At 41.1% G+C, this 21,780-nt stretch overlaps 1 protein-coding gene and 1 long non-coding RNA gene across 7 annotated transcripts in view; one reads left to right on the forward strand and one right to left on the reverse strand.

The window, feature by feature from the left end:
- The window catches only part of ppargc1a (peroxisome proliferator-activated receptor gamma, coactivator 1 alpha), a 302,778-nt gene that overhangs the window by 17,586 nt on the left and 263,412 nt on the right, over nucleotides 1–21,780 (forward strand). The window lies entirely within an intron of this gene.
- LOC113018642 (uncharacterized) lies at nucleotides 14,209–16,760 on the reverse strand. The gene is made up of 2 exons (XR_003271836.1): nucleotides 16,039–16,760; nucleotides 14,209–15,144 (listed from the first exon to the last, which is right to left on the reverse strand). It is a non-coding gene; the product is annotated as an uncharacterized LOC113018642 (long non-coding RNA).

Raw genomic sequence — 21,780 nt, forward strand, 5'->3', positions numbered from 1 at the left:
GATAAGATGCCTCACAAATTATTTGTGCCACTCCAAATATTTCTGTCCATTATAAAGGAGAACATCACAGCCTGATACCTGCAGGTCTGACAGCAGCAGGGGTATCACTCCTGTTTCTACCTGGAGACAGCAGTCGCCTCATTGTCCTGACAGACAACACAAAACTATCCACAACACTACACACTAACTACACAAGACAACACATTAACTACACACTACAAACACGCTAAACGTCACAAATCTCTCACGTCTCAAAACTCTCTCTCTCTCTCTCTCTCTCTCTCTCTCTCTCTCTCTCTCTCTCTCTCTCTCTCTCTCTCTCTCTCTCTCTCTCTCTCTCTCTCTCTCTCTCTCTCTCTCTCTCTCTCCCTCCATCACTCCTAAAACTTCTTTTGTTTTGTTTTGGGTTTTTTTTGTCATAAGCAGAGAGTGCTTGCTAGCGCTGTCCTTAGTCAGTAAACGTGGTGAAACTATTGAGGAAAAAGCGTATATATTGTTTATCATGACTCTGGTTTTACGTGGCCTATCGACACAATTTAAAAACTGGTATATATCACCTTGTTGCTTTGTCATCTTGAAGTGGTCATGTGATTGGCTTACCACGACTGCTATATTCTTCCTCAGCCAAACAGCAGCACTCACGCGATTGTTTTGCTCCCCTGAGCTCCAGGTGTTGTGCCAAAAAGTGATCGTTGGGCAGATAGTGATTGCTGTCCGTTACTTGTAACACTGTTATTCCCATCACTGATTGCAACGCAATCGTCTATAATCACAATCATCTGTCCCAATATATGTTTAACTGCAGAAAAAAGTAATAATCCTAAAATGATGGAAATTATTCATTTATTCACTTTAATGTGTGTGTGTGTGCATGTGCATGAATAGTAATTGGTAAATTTTCTTTTCCTGTTGTTTGCAATTTTCCGCCTGTGACTTTGTTATTCACTGTAAGTTGAGCAATGTCCACGTGCTTTAGCCTTATTTAGTTGATAAGTGCCAGCATAAGGAGTTATGAAGTAGTAAGAGTGGTTAGAGCTATTGCATGCTTTAATAAACGCACTGATTTTGGTGGCATCGCCTCGCAGGAGCAAACAACACATCGAGATGTCAATATTTTGTCGTACCCCTCTTTAGTGCAAAGTCTTTATACTAGTTAAAGTTGAAACCTCTTTTTACTCTCTGGATGTTTATTTCCGACTACTTTCTCTTGTGTCTCTGACCCGCCTGCACTGCACTTTTTTTTAACACCCCTTCCCAGGGGGAAAGCGGATAGCACATGTGAACGGATCACTTCTGATTAGAGAGGGCGCTTTAGAAAGATGCCTGCAGTGTTTTTTGCCAGAAACAAACAGTGGTGCGGCTTCCCCAGGGAAGACTGCCATTTTCTTAGCACTGAACAACCCCCCAGTGAACTTGTATTGTTTCCCAGACACTGATAACTTTGGGCTTTAAAACGTGTACAGGCCAATGCCTTGTTTTTCACATCACGAGATGATGATATTGTTTAGGATGGCAGCAGAGCTGATTTTAATAAAGAGTGCTGGATTCAGCTTCATCTAGTCTACACGTAGAATGGCTTTTTAATTTTGTAAGAGCCTCACAACGTAAACTCACTGTCATTCAATTCTGAGACTGCAAATTTACATATAAAGTGTCTGATAAGCATATTTGCATGTTGCCAACACACTTTGCACAATTTGTGTCAACACATAAAGGCTGGGAGAAATTTGACTTTGTTTTGAATAAATTTGAGTCTTGTGACATTTTGTGTGAGAAGAGGCAGCAAGAGAAAAGATATGGGAGGTAGGTAAGTAGTGCAGGAGGGCGGAGAGCAGAAGCCGGCGACTGATTTGTCTCCGTTCTGTCGGGAGGATTTACGGTGCAAGTGTGTTGAGCCATCAATCAATTGTGGCGCACTCCAAGGACAACTTTGTCTCTTTATGCAATTTGTAAGGCTGTCCAGTCAAATTGATTCCTTAAACAGGAGCCGTCCAGCTCCCTCAGAAGAGTAAACCCCCACCCCCTTCAAAAGAAAAAAGACCATCAACCTCTGTGTTTGCTGTAAACCAGACAATAAATGATATGACTGTTGACTGTCAGTGGACAAAATCCAACTGCAAAATAAAGTGGGTGACAAAAAAACAAGATTGGAGAAGTGATTGATTAAATGTGAACAAGTGAGGATTGATGCTGTTGAGTCTCTGTGAAAAATGATTGTGGTATTATGACAGCTGTACTGAGTCCTTTGTGGATTACATCTCCATGGAAAACAAGTAAATTCCATTTTCAACAAAAAATGGACATTCATTCCCGAGATTCACTACTGGACAAACTTAGCCTTTGAAGTATGGAAACATTACTTGGGCAATTTGGTCTGAGCTTTCGTCATTTAGGGAATTAGTGTCAACGTGAAGGATTGTTATTGTAAGTTGTGTCTGTCATTTTAGCCCCAATAGTGGTGCTCCAGGAATGGCAGTGCTGGTTTGTCAGTTAATCCAGACTGAAATATTTCAACCATGGGATCCTGATATTACTGTTCCCTTTATCATCACCCAAAATTAATAGTTGTGATCATTTCCCATTTTTTAAGAGGCTAAAATTTGCAATTCTGAGTGAAGTTATGGGAGAGTACCTGGACTTTTGTGTACGGCAATTAGGAATTAAACACCTTGGTGTTGGACAACATTACTGCAAAGTGAATGACTAATCATCAAATAATAAAAAGTCAGTAAGCTAAACAAGTTAAACTTAGGCCTTTATGTTAAATTATATGGTGAACATGTTCAACATTACATCAGTAAAACGTTGACATGTTTGCATTGTCACTGTCAATGTGCTGGCTCAGTTCATGTACTTCTGCTGGTAAACATTTACTCACCTAAAGTGAATTAAAACACTATTATCTCCTCTATTCTACTATTAGCTGTAAATTGGTGGGTGGTCACATGTATTGTATATTAAATATGATGGTCAGGGAATTTCCTTTTGTGAAGCCCCTAGATAAGCGTTTTTTTTTTAAACTTTTACCATCTTAGTGTTTTGAAACTGGACAAGAGATGAACAGATCTGAGTGAGAAAGCATCCTCGGCTTAACTTACGGTAATTGGAATCAGGCTGTGTTCAGTGTGAGTTGAAACCAGACTGAGTGCATAAAGTTACCAAGAAAGTGTTTACTGAGGCCATAGATCTAAGGGCTGAGGGACAGATGGATGTTCTATGTCTTTTGTATAGTCTGTGGTGGTCCTTGTATTTCTGCTGTGTAGCCAAAAAAGCGGAAAAACATTGACAAGAGCTTTGGTGAGAAGTGTACAGTGTGCTTTTTGACCGCTGTGAGTACACCATCTTGCACTGCATGTAGCTGTACATTGTGGTGTGAAAGCACTCATGCACTCTAAACAGCAAGTGTAAATACAGAGGCATTTAGGATCCTGTCTTAGTATTAGAAGAGGAGTACAACCCTAAAACATCTTATTTTATTTGTCAGTGCTTTCTGGGTGTTACCTTAAATTTGAAAGATAATCAGAATGATTTAAAGTACATCCTGTTTGCCAGATCATATAAGCTTAAAAAATGAATAAAAATGCCTGAGGTAGATGCATGTTATCATTTCCTGCTGAGCATGCATTCGGTCTTCTTTCTTGTGGAGATTTGGGACGTTTAGCGGACAATAGGAGAGCGATTAAAAAAAACAGGCTGTACACTTGAATAATTGATGCCGGAAATCGTGCTAAGCTTTTCAGAATTCATAATGATCCCCCGTTATCCTTTACCCCAACATAGTCTCTCTCACACACATACCGTCTAATATTTCCAACAGAGGACATTACACCCGTTTATAATCATTTCTGGGACTCTTAGCCACTTGTTTACAGCCCAACCTTAAACCAAGTCCTCATAATATTATTATATAAACAAATGTCCCCACAACTGCAGTAATACAGGCACATAAACATACGCAACCCAAAATATTCAATTTGTCTACAAATGCCTATGATCAACAGCTATGACGTGTGTGTGTGTGTGTGTGTGTGTGTGTGTGTGTGTGTGTGTGTGTGTGTGTGTGTGTGTACAGTGATCACATTAATATGGAAATTTAAAAAAAAATTGCACATGATAAATTACACTGCTGAGCAAATGTCTTGGCATTGCTTTTAATATGGTCTTTAAGATTTTTAGATTAGCATCCCATCATTTTTCTGCTGTAAAAATCCAATTCAAGGGAACATTTTCCTTCCTTTCGACTCACTGAAACGACTAGAAACATAAATTTAGAAACAAATTGAGTCAAAGATTATCTAATGGAGCGTGCATCACTGCAGTTTGTCACAAGCTTTAGAGGAGTATTGCTCAACGGCCACAGTTCTTTAACTATTGAAACCATTTTATTTTCCAAATAGCATCGGTTTTGAGCTGTTGCAGCATACTTTATCATTCATTTAAGATATGAATACATTCTGCCACCACTGAGCCTTTGACAGCTGGGACAAGGCACATATCACATCCATATGAAGAATGGGTGATTTTGTGACAACAAATAGCCTGAAAATATAGTTCATTCCAATTTGATTGGGGGGGAAAATATTCCGTCTGAGGGCTGTCTGACAAACAGCACCATGACATGTCAGTCTTGCAGCACATTTTGTCTGTGATAAGGAAAGTCTAGAGGGAGGGAGATCCAATATTAACAACAGTGTTTTCTTTCACAAAAGAGATCTTTTTGGATGTGACATGTCAGGCAGTCATAAAAGAGGTGTGAAACATTAGTACATTATGTATGCAGTCTTTGGGACTGTGGCTGCTCCAGCAACGCACTTAAATTTAAGACTGTGGAAATATTTGAAAAATGATTTCCTACTAAAACCATGTGACAAGACTACTATTTGGTCAAATGTAGTTAATCGGTCAAGAGCTGCCACACAAGTAATCTGACCCTTACAGACCAATCAGCTACATATAGTTCACGAATTGAATCTACTGCTGATTTTCCTTCTCCTCTAACACAACTGAACTCCAAAACATGTTCAAGGAATTTTTTGTTACTTCTTGCACATAGGAGATGTTTTGCATTAGCGTTCTTGTTGAGGGAGACGCCTGAGTAGCGCATGCAGGAGGCAGGGCGCAGGATGGCCACTTGCTACCTGTGAATACACATGAGCATCACCTGTCGGATATTAACATCAGCCCAAATTCAGTCTAACATCAAACTAGGCAAGATATCACACTGATCATGCCCCCCCCCCCCCCAACCCCCTTTTCTGCCATGTATATGCTATTATAATGGAGGATGCTAATGTGAACTTGGCCAAAGTTTCAAAGGAGGACAGCATCAGTAGAATCAGTCCACATGATCCAAAAGCTCTGGCTTAAGACTGCTATAAACACTCAGTTTCAGGCAGTTTGGCTCTGTAGCAAATTATGTGAAGGGATTATTATAATATGGTCATATCACGCATACACCTCTGGCTGGGAGCAGAGGAGGGAGAGGGGCTTGACTCAGACAGCAGAAGAACAAAGGCCCAGTATGAGACATGTGAGTCTTGCAAATCAACTCTAGTCCAAGAATTAAATACACGGGAATGGAAATTAGCATAATGGGTCCCCTTGAAGGTTTTTAGTTTTTTAAACTTTTGTAATTATTGTCTGTTAGCATACAGGTTGAGGTATGACTGATGAATGTGAAATGAATGTGAAAATATGTGAATAGTAGCGTTTCACAAATCCAATTCTTAAATGAGGTTCGATGATTGATGCTCTCATAATCCCTGCCTCTTTTTTTTTGTTTTTGTTTGGCTGCATTTCCCCAAAATCACTGAGAGATGCACCTCTGCTGTTTATTGTTGGTCTAATTGTCTTTACCGCTCAGCTGTAAAAGGCTGATAGGGGCGGGTGGCGTGGACGCCTACGTTTTTGAATCCCATAACTTGAGAATGAAGCGATGTAGAAGTTTCAAATTGGTACCATAGGTGCATCTACTAAAAGTCTTGCACGAGTTTGACTCTAGATGACCTCGCCTCAAGGTCAGAGGTCAAGTTTTTTGAACATTTTGTGAATGGAGTAACTCGAGAAGGAAGTCACCGAGGATTTTGAAATTAATACCATAGGTGCATCTCCTAAAATTCTCAAATGAGGTGGAATCTCAGTTACCTTGACCTCAAGGTCAGAGGTCAAGTTTTCTGAAAATCTCGTGAATGCTATACTTGAGAAAAAGGTGATGTAGGATTTTCAAATTGATACCATAGGCGTATCTGCTAGGAGGCCGAGGGGTAGTACTAGCTGCTGTCAGTAGTTTTCCAATCAGGAAACACAAAAAATCCATGGATGCAACACTGGATAAATGAATTTATTGGACACAACTGACAGGTAGAGCTGCTTGACTGTGGCAAAATTGCTGATGTGATTATTATTATTTACCACTAAGTTAATCTAGTCCTCAAACCTGATATAAGAATAACAACTTAAATAGTAATAACACAAAAAAATGTAGACTGAACTAAAACGCTCTCAGCCTAGAGCTGTGGCAAAAATCACTGCTGTAAATGTGTTTTTTATTTGTTTGTGTACCTATTATTGGTACAAGCTGGCAAGCAGGATGCTAAATGTGAATAAGAGGTTATGAGTGAGTTAGAAGTTCTTTTTGTCTTAGGAAAAATACAAAATAAAATATTTGAATAAATATGAAGACAGAGGACAAATATGTGCCATGGGAGACTTAACCATGATCATTGGACTGGCATTGAAAACGCTAACCAGTGACTTGGCCACAAGGCAAGTTAGATGTTTTGCATTCAGGTAACAGCAGGACAGCATGTGTGCAGGAATGGATTTTTATTTTTAATTTTTATATTTTTATTGGATTATTTGGTCACGGTTTCTTTGTGTGGCAGAGGAAATGCTGTGGGATAATTTTGTCCTGGGTGTGAGAAATACACATGGCAGCCGTGTGGAAATAGGGCTTAGTTTAAAATAGGATGAAGTGACTGTGGTTGGAAGGAGTCATTTTTATTTTTTTTAAACTGTTGTGCTGTGCTCTTCAAAGACCCAAGACATGTTGCACATTATTTTGTCATGACTGGCCTCTATTGACAGATTTGACCAGTGACTGCTTTTGTTACCTGTAACCACACCTACTTCCAAACTCTGTCCGCGGCCGAGGGGAGTTCAGAAGAAACAGGTGCAGGGCCCAGCTCTCAGTAACCTCCTCCGTCTCTTCTTAAAGGTGGAGGAGGGAGATTTTCATTAAAGAAATGCTGAAAAATGAGAGCAGAGGTGCCATTTCACTGCAAGTAGGACTCCTCCATCTACAAGAGCTTTAGGTGGTCGCCATGTGAAGGATATCACTGTTATTTCTGCCACTTCTGACTCCATTATACTTTTTTTCAGCTCGGTCTCTCGCTGCTTATTTGACATTCCCTTCACCGGTGCATTTGCCAAGCGTGGCATTGTTCTGCTATTGACTGGCCGAGACCTGGTCAGTCGGGAAGAGTGTGTGCCCGCCAGGTTATCAGTGACATCACTCTTCAGAAAAGCAGCGTTCGCCTCTCCTTTTCCTTATCGACGGTTTGGGGAGTGCATTAAGAGTAGCTGCTTAGCCTGATTTACAGAGACACGCCAACACCTCTCTCTGCACCCTGAAGGCACCAGGTAGCAATCCAGTCTCACTCCCAGTGTTTATTTACTCGCTCTCAGGGAGGCGATGAATGTGGCTCTGACTGACAAACAATCTTATGATGCAGCCTTCATGTCAGGACTGGATTTTTGTCTCTTTCTCTCTCCTTACCAGTCTTCCTTTCTCCAGAATATCTCAGTCTGTTGTCAAGCCTTTTTTTCCCTAGCCATGGGCCCTGTTGACACAAGAATCCGTCACTTCTCACATGGGGGAGAGTGGGACAAGTTGGCGGCCATTACTATTCATGAGGCAGTGTGATCCACTCTGTCACCCGTTGTCAGCACGAGGTGTCTGTCTGCACCACCGCTCCCCTTACTCTTTATCAGCCAGGGGTGGCTAATGAGAAGCACCAGGTTAATACCACCTCTAGAACAGCAATGGCTTTAAACCTCTTAATTCATTTAGACATTGCTAATTGAAACCTATGTGAACTACACTCTGGACACCATCCATTTTCCTACAAGCCACTGCTGAAAGGGAAACTGTGTATGTGATTTGATCGCTTTTGTTTTCTGGTTTTTTTTTTCTGGTAGGTGATGGCAGGGTGAACTCACCTTGACCCTTTTCTCTTTTGAGTTTGTGTCTCTTCTGTTTTTTCGAGCAGTCCCTAGCCCTGCAAATGATAGCCATTAAATCTTGCAGGGAAATGTCACAAGACAAGCACAACCAAATAATATACTTAGAACCAGCAGTGACATGCAATACCAAAAATAACCAGCTTTGGGTAGTCAAAAACGTCTTAGTCCAATTAAAGCGAGCAAAAACAGCAGCCATGACTAAGACAAGACAACCTCCTGGATGTGGCAGAGTGTAAATTAAAAAAAGTCTTATTCACCCCGCAGTTGTCAGACATGACTTAGTCATCCTGCACTTGAGTGTTTAATCAACATGCAGCGAACACTGTGGGCCTGTTGACTAAAACCAGGAGTTCTGACTCTCCCTCCTTCAGCCCTCTTGCATATTTATCCTTGCAGCTTTTGTCAATGCTGCTGGAAATGAATATTGACAAGAGCAAGAGGGCGTTCTCCATCCCACCACACGGTCAACTAGGTGCATCAGGCACCTTGGGGCTTTTCTGTCCCTCACTGTGCGAGAGAGCTGAGCACAGTGCATGCCAATGTCTTTTTTCTTTTTCTCTCCCGCTGTCTTTGATGCATCTTTATGCTACACTGAAGGGCTGTGGCCTAATGATAGGAGATCATTCTACCTACCTTAGATGCAGCTGTAAATATTCAAATGAGCCATCATCAGTCGATGGTGAGAGAGATAACGGGTCCATCTTTTACCTGCCCCTTCTTGTGTGCGACAGCGGGATATATTTAGTTGACGGCATCATCGTCCCCAAAAGCGCTTGATTTGCGGGCATAAATTTCAGCAGACACGCACTCCCTCGCTGCGCCTGCAGAGGCAAATGCTTATTCATTTACCCGTTTGTCATTTCAATAGTTATTTTATGGTGGTGCTGTATTAATTGAACTGCTTCTACTGCACAACAATTCAAGGCCCAGTACATCTATTACAAAGGGAGTGTGCCGGAAACATTGCTGAACAGGCTCACAAATCAGCCTAAGCTGAGAGGGGAACCTCACAATAATGTAACACAATCGCACTAATCTTTCATTTGCAATGTGCTCCTACCTCAGCCATGCAAGGAAAATGTCTTGAAAGCTGCAGTGGAAAAATCAGATCGGTTGTATGGGAGTGCCACAAGATTACTGTGTATTCGGAGCTATTGTTGTTGTTGGGCTTCAAAGAAAGAAATAGTACGTTACAGAAGAATTAGAATGAGGTTTTCTTTCCTGCTCATCATTTGAGCTGCTTCCTTAGATGATCCTGTGAAATTGCTGTTAAAGGTTTTGTTTGATATCAATTTCAAATTGGGGTGAAATGTGTGAAATATCCTGGAAGTGCCTCTTATCTCATTATCATGGGTCAGGTAGTAGGTCATTTGAAATTGTCTGCTGCAACTTGAAGGGTAAGTATTTAGTCGGCTATCGTATTTAGATGTAGTTACAGTGCTGTTGTGATTTGGAGGATTTGTTTCTCCTGTCCTGATTTGGAATTGATTCACCTTTGGAAGACTTAGTGCTCCTTTTTAATCTTACTACTATTAATGGTAAAAACTATGTATTCTTTCCGATTCGATTTCACTTTCAAACAAATAACAGTAGTTTAAACTTGAGTTAAAAAAATAGCATCATGAATATACTGGAATTCAGGCAATTACGTTGCAGGTGGCTCAAACACCAAATACAAACTCCAGGGAGAAGTGCTAATGTATGACTTTTATTGTAGAGAAGATGAATAAATAAATGAAAAAGATATACAAGCACCTTAAAGATACTGCAGCAGCAGGACGAGAGGAGAGAGAGCTAAACAAAGAGCCAGCCTTTATAGACCCCCCACCCCCATATACAGACACACACGCACACCGCCCCCATGCAAGCCAGGACAGGTGCTAACCAATAAACTGATCAGGCTAGAGATAGAAATAGAAAACACCAATAAACAGGATGTAGCACTGTGTAAAGATGGCACCTAAAAGGTGACATTACTCATAAAAGCACAACAGGGCATCTGCAACAACATTTTTCTGACCTTTCTTATGACAGATTTTTACGTTTGGGCAATGTTGGCCCAGTTCTTTAAACCTGCCGTGTTTCTACATCACATGTTTACACCGGCCATACCCAAAGGGTCGGAAAAGGGAACTGGCATACGCTTTGAAGTGCCGAAGTGCCCACAGCAAAGCCAAGGCCTGCTCCTCAATAGTGCTGCAGTTTCTCCAGGCCTGTGAGAAATTTCACAAGGCAAAAAAATTACAAGATGTGAAAGATTCTGAGATTCGACTTTAAAAAAGAAGAAAAAACTTTAAAAGTTTTCCCCCCAGTAAAACTGTATCACTGTATAACTTCAGCTACTGGTGATGAAGTGCATTTAGTCTTTAGGGGATGCAACAGTATGGATGATGTAACCGGCGATATTTTTGCACCTTATTTCTAATTATGCTCTCATTACAAAAGCTTATTGCAAAGTAGACCGGAACTTGATCAGGCCATTGCATGCACAATCCATGTTAAGTCTTGCATTGTGTAATAGAGGTTGATCTAGCCTTGCAATGCCGTTCTTTGCGGGGGGAAAAAAGCAAACTTGTGTCTTCAAATTAATTATTTTTCTTTTGCACATAGATTCATAAACAAATCACTTTTAATACTGAAATTGTTTTTTTTTTTTCTATATATGTTCTGTTTCTCCACATATTGTAGAATCTTCTGTCAAAACCCCCCCAATTTCATCATCTTTTACTTTGAACAAACTGAAGTGATCATTTTTTCCTTGACTAAAGTACCGTCAGTATCAGTCCTCCTGCCTGTTATCAGCACCACTGCTCTGCCACATTGCTTGACATCACATATTCAAGTCATTGATGTAACAAGCTTTAAGACTAAACTAAAAAATCATTTAAATAACACTAATTTATCTTAGATATAGATTATGCCTTAACAGTGTTTTGAGTTCTCATTTTCTTAATAAAGCTGCTGGGGAAAAAAGCCAGCAGCCTCTTGCTCGCTTTGTTGCTTTAATTCATCTGTTATCTTCTGAAAGACTTAATAATACTTCTGTGACTCAGCATCCCGTTCTCTAAAACAAACAACATGCTCCAGAGCTGATGGGGACATCCAATTTAACTGCCATCTTAATGGAATCTATAATAAGCGCAGGGGCTCAATAATGGCAAAGCACTGCATCTTCTGATAACACAGCAAGCATCAAAACCCCTGTGATCACCAAACAAGTCCAGTTTTTTTTTCCCCCCTCAGAGAAGCGAAGAACAAAATGTCTAGATGTCATTGTCAAGTTGCTGGTAACATATTCCCTGTGGGTTCCTCACAGGGGGCTGCCTCAGCTCTCCAGTGGCCCTCACGCCATATAGAGGTAATCTGCAGTCTGCAGCACAGGGGTTTCTCTGCATTTCCTTCCACACTTCTGAAGCCCCCTGACTTTAATTTCACGGGCACCTGTTCCCTCATGTGCTCATGGTGGAGGAGTCAAATCAGACGTTCATATAGGAACTGGGAACAAACCACAGACTTGTGATTCAAGTCGAGCAAACATTGCCTGTGCTGCAGGACCACGTTACATGATGAACTTGTCTGGTTCTGACATGTAAACCAATGCTTGAGAGAGGTTTATATGTGTTGAGGTTTGTTATCACAAACGGGCGCTGCATTGTGGGAGTTTGATATACATATATGGCAATAAAATGATTAAGCTGTCCCAGATACAATATTCTTTTAGCCTTTGTTATTAATAAGCATTGAAAAATCGAGGGGTTTGCACAGCAGGGCTGGGGGGCCTACAGTGACTTGTTTGATTTTAGAAGCACGACAAAATCACCATACAAATGAGTTAAAGACAATGACTATGCTGTGATTTCTGCCACATAAAGGATAACTCTGAAAGAAAGTTAGAAGCGGCAGAAATTCTCATACTTTCTTCTTACAGCCAGTGCATGAGTGCTCACTGTCACTCTTTGAAGCCTGAAATTTTCCTCACCAAATGAACACAACAGAGGGAGAGAGCGGTGCTCCTGTGCCAGAAGAGCAAGAAGTCACTGCAAAGCAGTAGAATACTTAAAATAAATATTGTGTTGGAAACTATCCAGTAGTATGTAAAGTTGCTAAATCTAGCAACAGTAACACTAACTGATAGATGAGGAAATAAAGTCAAGGTGGAAGTGCCAAAAACTGTGCCCTTCATCTAGTGACTGGTCTTCCAGAACTGATCCTCTAACCACTTCAGGCTGGCTCCAAATGTCAGTAAATTCCTATAGACTCCCATGTTTACTGGTACAAAAAAATCTCTGGATAATTCCCTTGATTTGATTCCCTTAATTAGTACTTATAAGCAGATGTGTTGCTCCCATATACAATGCATCTGGACAGTATTTACAGCGTCTCACCTGTTCCACATTTTGTCATGTTGTATCCTTATTCCAAAATGGGTTAAATTCATTTTTCAACTCAAAATTCTACACCCATTACCACATAATGACAAAGTGAAAATGTTTGCTTGAAGTTCTTGTAACTTAAAAAAAAAAAAGAAAAGCAAAAATATAACGCATATATAAGAATTCACAGCCTTTGCCATGACACTCAAAATTGAGCTCAGGTGCATCCTGTTTCCACTGATCATTTTTCAGGTGTTCCTACAAGTTGATCGGAGTCCACCTGTGGTAAATTCAGTTTTTGGGACATGATTTGGAAAGACACATACCTGTCTATTTTTGTCAGAGCACAAACCAAGCCATGAAAGCCATGGAATCGTCTGTAGTTCTCCGAGACAGGATTGCATTGAGGTACTGATGTGGGAAAGATGCAGAAAAGCTTCTACACTGTTAAAGATCCAAGGGGCCTCCATCATTCATAAATGGAAGAAATGTGGAATCATCAGGACTCTTTCCGGGCACTCTGAACGATCAGGGAGGTGACCAAGAACCAGATGGTCACTCTGACAGAGCTCCAGTGTTTCTATGTGGAGAGAGGGGAACCTTTGAGAAAGACAATGGCTTCTGTAGCACTCGACTAATAAGGCCTAGATGATAGAGTGGCCAGACTCCTCAGTAAAAGTCACATGACAGCCTGCCTGGAGTTTGCTAAAAGGCACCTGAAGACTACTCGGATCAAACAAATGAAACTGAGATTGGAACTCTGTGGCCTGAAGCATCCTGACTGACCAATACCATCCTTGGAGTGAAGCATGGAAGGTGACGGCATCATGCTGTGCGGCTGTTTTTCAGATCCAGGGAAGGATGAATGCAGCATTTTGCAGAGACATTCTTGATGGCAACTTCTCCAGTGCTCTAGACTTCCAACTAGGGCAAAGATTAATTTTTCAACAAGACAACGACCCTTAGCACGCAGTTAAGATAAACAAGCAATGGCTTCAAGACAACTCTATGAATGTCCTTGAGTGGCCCAGCTAGAGCCCAGACTTGAACCTGACTGAATATCTATAAAGAGATCTGAAAGTGGCTGTGCACCAACGCTCCCCATCTAACCTGATGAAGCTTAAGTGGTTCTGCAAAGAAGAATGAGAGAAATTGCCTAAAAATTGGTGTGCCAAGCTGGCAGCATCGTGCTCAAAAAGACTTGAGGTATTCACTGCTGCCAAAGGTACTGTAACAAAGTATGTAACAAAGGCTGTGAATATGTATGTAGATGTTTCGTTTTATTTTTTTATTTTTAATAAATTTGCAAGATTTTCAATTCAAGTTTTTCATAAAAGGAGTTAAAAACCCCAGGCTAACCATCAACCTATTGGTTGATATTGGAAAGCCACACAATAGGACCTCTGCTGAACTGTGGTACATCCAATTTTTTTCTATATCCAAAATGCATTCATTGAGCCTTCTTATGAAGCAGTGAACTGAAAATTAAATATAGTTGCAAATCACCTGCATAGTCATGGAAAAAGATGTTATGTTGGTTGTGAGGTAGTATAGAGCAAGTGATAAGTAGACAGCATCAGCAGACTGGTCATACGTCTTCTAAGTGTACTTTATTTCCTGGCATCTCCATTCTACCATCTTAACACAACACTGGTTGTCAAAATCTCACTTGTTTTACACAAAAATGAACCTCATTAGTCTCTACCATTTAGAAATAGGTTAGACCAAACATTACAATCTAAACAAAGAAACAGGAATAAATTATTCATCCAATTGACAAACTTATTTACACAGCCAAATGGTTTGAAAATTAAAACACTGCATACAGTGCAATTCAAAAGGTTACTTTTAAGAAAATAAACATCACTATACAAAAGGAAAAACCCTTCATTTGGTTGTACCCAGTGATGCAGTCACGACCCTATATAAACAGGAAGTGCTGGGCTAGCCCCTCCCACACACCTGTTTTGGGTATAGGACCTGAACAAAGGGACAAACAAAAGTAAGTATAACCAAAGCGACATAAGCAAACATAATTTACCAGACATTTACCTGTCAACAGAAGAAAATTCAAATCTCCTGATGGTTCAGCAGTATTTACTTTAAAAGCATATCCATGAATGTAAATTGTAACGTAATGCCACCATAAACAAACCCGGGATAGTATGCATAGAAAAGTTACACCAGCAATGTCTAAACTAAAGCATTATGGCCACCTGTAAAATACATGGGATAAATTATCAATATGTTAAAGGTTAAAGTGGTAAATAAGTTTAAGCCTACCAATGTGCCACTTTGTCACATTGGTGAAGAATTTGACGGAGCATGTACAAAGAAAATAAGAACAGGTTTCAAGACAGACCACCGTGGAACTCCAGATGTCATAATAGCTGACACACAAGAGTATTTTCCAATGTTTACTGGGAAGGTTCTTTGCTTAATATCATATTTAAACCAGTTAAGAGCCAAACCCTTGACTTCTGCACAGTGCTCCATGTGCTCAATGAGTAGGTCAAGTCCAGCAGATCTATGAAAGAAGAATGACCAGAATCAGTATCAAGTAGAATATCAGTTTTTATTTTGAAAAGAGCGATTGAATACTGTGGAAGACCTTGAAAAGATACTGAAAGGTCTATAAAGGATAACGGTTAAAAATAACTTTTTCTCTAGAGTTGAGAAACCAGTGGGTGCCATCATCTTTTAAATATAGTCAGTGGTAGAGCAGTGCAAAATTATAGATCAAATAGAAGTCAGCGTTGAATTGGGGAGCTCCAGGAGCTCCAGTTGCCTAGACGAGGTTATACCATATTGAAGAAATTTGCTTTCGCGCTTAGGAGAAGCTCCTTCTTTGATCTCCTGGGGACCAAAGGTGAAACAGAGCACAAGGAAAACCTGAAGCTCAAAGAGCTTCAAGTTGGCCAAACATTTTAAAGCAAACAAAGATTGCCACAACTGGATGTGGGCGATCAGGCAGACTGCGCAAATACAGGCCCGAGGCAAGGACACGTGTGCAACAGCCTGATGAAACGATAGCAGCTTTGGCTCCTCAACAAATATTCAAATGAGATTACATGAAAGCTAGAGGAATGACAGACAAATGGACACAAATCGGGTTCCATTTGTTTACTCTTCTGCAATTGTGTTAGCCATCCCGCTCCTGGCTCCGGAGGTAATGATTGTGGTGGGACCAGATTAAAGGCTGTAGTCAGCTGTTTAGTGGGGCTCTGCTAACAGAGATTAGCGGCAGCTGCTTGGCGACAGACTTGTGGGGAGAAGGGGGGGAAACGACATCTCGGCAGAGGGTTTCATTGTCTCAGACCACAACCACCTTGATGAGTAAGAATCCCGACAACAGGAGGCAGTATGAGCATAGAGGATTGGCAGGCTTTGTTTTCTTCAAGCCACATCAAAACTCACTCACCAGCTTGTTGTCTTTCTCCTCTCCTTGTCGCTCTCTTTTCTTCCCTCTTTTTTTCAGCCTTCTTGGTGGTGTATGCATGGCAAGTCGTTGCAGATGTTGCCCGTAATGATGCAGACGGCACACACAATCATACAGAATGGAAGTAGAGCTGGCTGAAATTAGTAAAAATTACTTTCTCATTACCTCCCTCATTGCTCCTGTAAGTAGTCTGAGTTTCCGCACGATTAGGAGAACGAGCTGTGGAGCACCGTGGCTTACTGCACTCTCACACTCGCACATAGCTCACACACACAAACACACAGGGTGGAAAAAGTGAGTTAGGTTAGCCTTACTTCAACCACTTCTAAAATCCGCCCGAGCACTTGTCACCTCGTGTCACCTTCTCACTAGCCACTGAGCAAGCACCATGTCAGAGAGGGGACTATTAGACTCCAAGCAGCTGTGTCATGTTTCACATTTGGCCCTCACCTTCTTTTTTTTCCCCCCCTTTTCTAATTATTAACTTTAATATTTCAACCACTTAACCGTCAACCTTTCTTGGGCCTGACGGGAGCTAATTATTGCATGAGCTTCAATGAATGCATTGTGCCCATTTGTCCTTGTCTGAATACAATCAGAATCTCCATTGGCTCAGTTCTGAAAGCCTGGGGCCAAACACATTTAAATAAACCCACATGGTGAAATTACCTATTTTGCTCGCAGGTTATTATGAGTGATATACACTGGCCTCTCCTTTAGCCATCGACCGTGTTTCATAATATTTTAATTTTGAGACACAGACTTGATGGAGATGTAAACTTAATGGTTATCCACGCAGGGTATAAACAGGGCATGTTTATGCATGTGGACACTGGGAAAGAAGAAAAATCACTCATTTGTAATAGAAACATGCACCACAAGAGACACCTGGGATGAAATTTCTGATTGTGTGCCTGTTCTACAAGCTGCCAAAGCTGGAATACTTAAAAGGGTGCAGTTGGCACGGCTGAGTAATGGATCGCTCGAGATGGTCCGGAACAGTAGCGTGCCAGGATCGCTTTACATGAAACCCAGGAACAGAGAAAATGCAAGATTCGCATAAAGCATTGCAACAGGAAACCCGGAAACTGGTAGCTTGTGAACCACAGAAAAAAAGTTTTAAAGGAATGATGGCCTCTTTGTTTTTTTTCTTCTCTTGCTCTGAGTATGTGAGTGAAGTGTGCAAGGTGTGCTGTGTAAATCTAGGACATGGCACTGTGCCCAGGAAGGTGTTGATAATGTAATGAGCCTCTGTGTGCAAGAGAAGATATGAATTAGAGAAAGAAAAGAAAAAAAGTGTCCTCCTGTATTTGCTATGTGTAGTGGCTTCCTGAGCCAACAGATTCTGGTGTTTGTTCTGTTCACATTGATTCTTGTGCCCTGTTATTCATCTCTAGCTTGCAGAAAATGCAAGACAAACATTCATTTGCAAAACCACCGGTGTAATCTAATTCATCAGTGTAAATAAAGCAGATATGCATAATAGTCTTCGTATTATCACATTAGAAGTTTGTAATATAATCGTACTATCAGGGATGGCTTCTGTAGTCACTGACATGCCACAAGCTGTGAAGCTGATCTTTTATAGAAGTGGGGAACAATATCACACCCACAAAATTAGACTTGTTCTCCAGCCAAAAGCTTTGCAATGGCTATATGTAGGATATAGCTGTTTTAGCACCTATCCCTGGTGGCAGGACCTCATACAGTGTCAGATGTGTCATGCACTCATTTCTTCCAACTGTGTGGTATTTCTCTCTACTGTGCCTGATGCCTTGTAAAGCATTGCCCAAAAATAACTTCTCCACTGGAATGCTGGAATAGGAAGGAATCATGTTCATCCAGTCCCTCTCTGGGAACCCACGCATTTCATCCCAAAATACTCCACCTTGCGTCACTGGACCTTTTGCATAGGTTTAGAAAGGAACTGATGCCAGCTGCAGCGAGAGCATGAATGTCCATTAGCCTGTGCCAAGGTCTCATGGTGTGAAACATTGCCAGCTGACTCCCCTCCATGTAAATGAAAAGGGACTTTTTGTTTTGGCCGGGTCATAAGGTGGAGTCAGCTGAACGGGATTGTTGATCTCTGCGGGGGGGTTTTTTGTTGTTGTTTTTTTTCTTTGTGCCCTAAGCTTCAGGTTGGCACTTCTGAATGATCAGCTGTATTGCTCAGTTGAGTAGAGCTTTCCATGTAGGAACCAGTTCACATGTGCTGGATGTCAATATAATGTATAGTGTGTGTGTCCGTGTGTGTGTCCATGCACCAACTGCAATCTACTTCTTGTTTTGTAATTTTATGCTTCCTTCCTAAAGTGACCCTACTGTTGCCCAGCAGTTATTGTGTACACAACTGCTAACAACATCTCCTCAGAAAGGAGGAGGGCATGTAGAGGATGCACAGGAGGAATGAACATATGATGCAAAATGTCTGAAGAATAAGAGGAGACAGAAGCCTCGTCTTTTATGTTGTGTCTGAGCATCTGTGGCTCAGAGTCAGTTGAATGGTCGTCTGATAATTGGAAGTTTGGTGGCCCATCCGTCGCTCCTGCAGTCCTCACATCAAAGTGTCTTTAAGGAAGAAACCATATTGCATCTTGAATGTTCATGTACATTCAATATGCAGTGTGCATGTTCATGTGTGTGAAGAGGCAACATGGGACTAGAAAAGAGCTGGTCTATATCACCCGTTACAATGTTGCATTTTACTTTTTAGCCCATCCTGATTTTACGTCTTTACATTAAATTTGGGTGGCGTGGTGGTTAGCACTGTTGCCTCACAGCAAGAAGGTCTTGAGTCCAATTGCTCCATCAAATTTGTGCACAACACATGCATAATCCAGATATGTGATTAAAAACGCACGTACAGTATGACAAACTCAAAAGGTACTAAATGCTGCATACACTAAAACAGTAACTATAACTCTTCTGAAGAAAGTGTTTATTTAGTGTAAATTATTCACAGCCTTTTGTCTTACTGCCCATTTTCTGATTTTAAGAGAGACTCCGCTTCTTGGAATCGCCCCAGAAACTGTGTTTTCATAAGGAAAGGCAGAGCTCTTAATCTTGGTGTGACTGCGGGGGCCTGCGAGGACGTGGACTCAAACAGGCCTTGGAACAGCCATCGGGCTTCTGCTCTGGTGGCTGGCTTCAAGCGGTGACCAATAAATGATGGTCATTTTTTAATTTCCAGTACTCTTTCATTGGGCTCGCTGCGGGGGTATTGTAGAACAACTGATGATTTAAGACCATCTTTGATTACCCGGTTGCTCCCCCAGCATTCACTACATTCACTCAACCCTGCCTAATTAATTTGGAGGAGATCAGATTCTTTTTCTTTAAAAAAAATTAATATAGCTCTAAAATTAGACTATGTTTCCAAATTGTTCTCAGTGGATGGATATGCTTGGATACTCGCAATGAGTTTAAGTGTGGGCGTTATCTTTACCATTTAATGGCAGATGTACAATCACTGCGAGTGAACACAATTATGCTGCGAGGATGGTCTTTCAAATTACTGAGAAGCAATGACTGCATAAACTGCCCACAAAAATATATACGTTTTGCATTGTGTATATAGTATACTAGTATACTATAGTACTGTAATAACCTACTGCTTAAAACAGGACTTCAGCACATTTTGCCAGTATTGGCAGGCTAAGAATGACATTGTTTTAATAAGGGCCATGTTTTTCAAGTAGGTGTTTAGACTTTCAAGTTTGAAATGATAATATAGGGCATATAGGATCATGTACGGCACTATAAATGAGTAGGTGCATATAAAATGCAGAATATTTTTGCAGAAAGATATTTGGAACAAGAAGCTTTCTCGTTTCTGTAGTCTGCTTACAGTCCAAGCTGTCTTAGCCAGTAAATGTTTGGGGAAGCTTTTGTTGCATGAGGAGAGCAAAAAGCATCTCAGATGCTGGCTTTCGCCTGAGCTTTATAAAAATGTATAACATTTTTTCTCATTTACAAATAGGCGAAAATCCAAAACTCTGTCTGATTTTGTCACAAAATCAGGCATTAGTAAGTATGCAGATCCACGAGAGGTGATCGGTTTATACTTGATCAGACTTGGCAGAGGTACAGATAAGATCAGACACAAATTTGTCAATAATTATTTTTGTGCTAGAAATCGTGCTCAGTGCAACTCTGTCCGTTTAGAATCAGGTGTCTTGTGTCCCATCCAATACTTAATATTTGCAAGGACATAACACTTTTTTTTTTGAGTAAACAAAGAAGCCTGAGATTACTGTACACCATGTAAAAGCGATAATAACACCATGACCTCTGATCTGATTATTTACAATAATCCATGTATTTACGTTTATGTTCATTGTGAAAACAAACCTTCATGTATGAAAAACAAAACAAGGAAACTCTCACGAGCGCACATTTAGTTAACCATAAAAATAATAAACAGCATTGGCATTTACTGTCGCTCTAATAGTCATAATGACTATTACACTTATTAGCCTAAAGTAGTATGTACATACAATAAGTCACTGCTCTGTTTTTACGTGACACCATCCAAATATGTTAAAGATTTTCTTCTTGTTATTATCTGTTGTGGGGCGATCGTGGCTCAAGAGTTGGGCGTTGATTTGTAATCGGAAGGTTGCCGGTTCGAGCCCTGGCTCCGACAGTCTCGGTCGTTGTGTCCTTGGGCAAGACACTTCACCTACCGCCTACTGGTGGTGGTCAGAGGGCCCGGTGGCGCCAGTGTCCGGCAGCCTCGCCTCTGTCAGCTGTGGCTACACTGTAGCTTGCCATTACCAGTGTGTGAATGGGTGGATGATTGTGTATAGTGTAAAGCGCTTTGGGGTCCTTAGGACCAACTAAAGCGCTATACAAATACAGACCATTTACCATTTGTTATTCCTTGACTTTTCGTGGTGTTAGATTTTTCTAGCGTTGGTTTCAGGCTCTTTTAAGCATATCTAAATCATGACAAGACCTAAATGTATGACCTGTACACACAACATATGACATAAGCTTTTGATTCCATGATTGGGGATTGAGAATCGGCTTAATATGCCTTCAGCCTGCTGCCCTGAAACTGATCAAATCTCAGTGACAGCGCCTGTGACATTTCAATACGGCTTTGAGGCATTCCAAAATGAATTCTCCGTCCTGTAAAGCGATGGTCATCCTAATGAATCTGTGAATAGGCCTACAAGCTATTGATATTCAAATAATCTTAACCCTCCGGATTACTTGAGCCTTTCTAAATGGCAGGTTATGTCAGTGTTAATCTGCATTATGAGGTCACTCAAACAAGGTTGACATTTTGCCTGCCTGGACTGCCTCCCCGTCGCTTTGTGTTTGTGATACCAACCTATGTAAATAAGGGAGCTCTGCTCTTCTGTTCCGCATTGCTTCAGAATTTGTTTAGGATTAGAAATCTCATTTTGCCCCGAGCCCTGCTTGCTTTAGATCAGTCAGCTCATCTGCAGATCTCGGAGCAGATAAACACCGTCGTTCTCTGGGCCTCAGCGTTTTTTCTTTCTTTCTTTTTTCTTTTTTACATCCTGCAATTTGCAGAGAACCACTGTGCTCTGTTCCTGTCACATCACAGGCCGAATGGGGGTACAAGTGGGGGATGGGTTGGGGGGGAAGTGAGGAGGCGTTGGCACACCTGCAGGTCGTGACAAGTGTGCAAGGCATGGCAGAAAGAGTAAGCGCTCCAGGGGTTATCTACCTAATTTCAAATCCATTCTGGGA

Source organism: Astatotilapia calliptera, chromosome 3 (assembly GCF_900246225.1).
Source record: "Astatotilapia calliptera chromosome 3, fAstCal1.2, whole genome shotgun sequence".
Classification (NCBI taxonomy): domain Eukaryota; kingdom Metazoa; phylum Chordata; class Actinopteri; order Cichliformes; family Cichlidae; genus Astatotilapia; species Astatotilapia calliptera.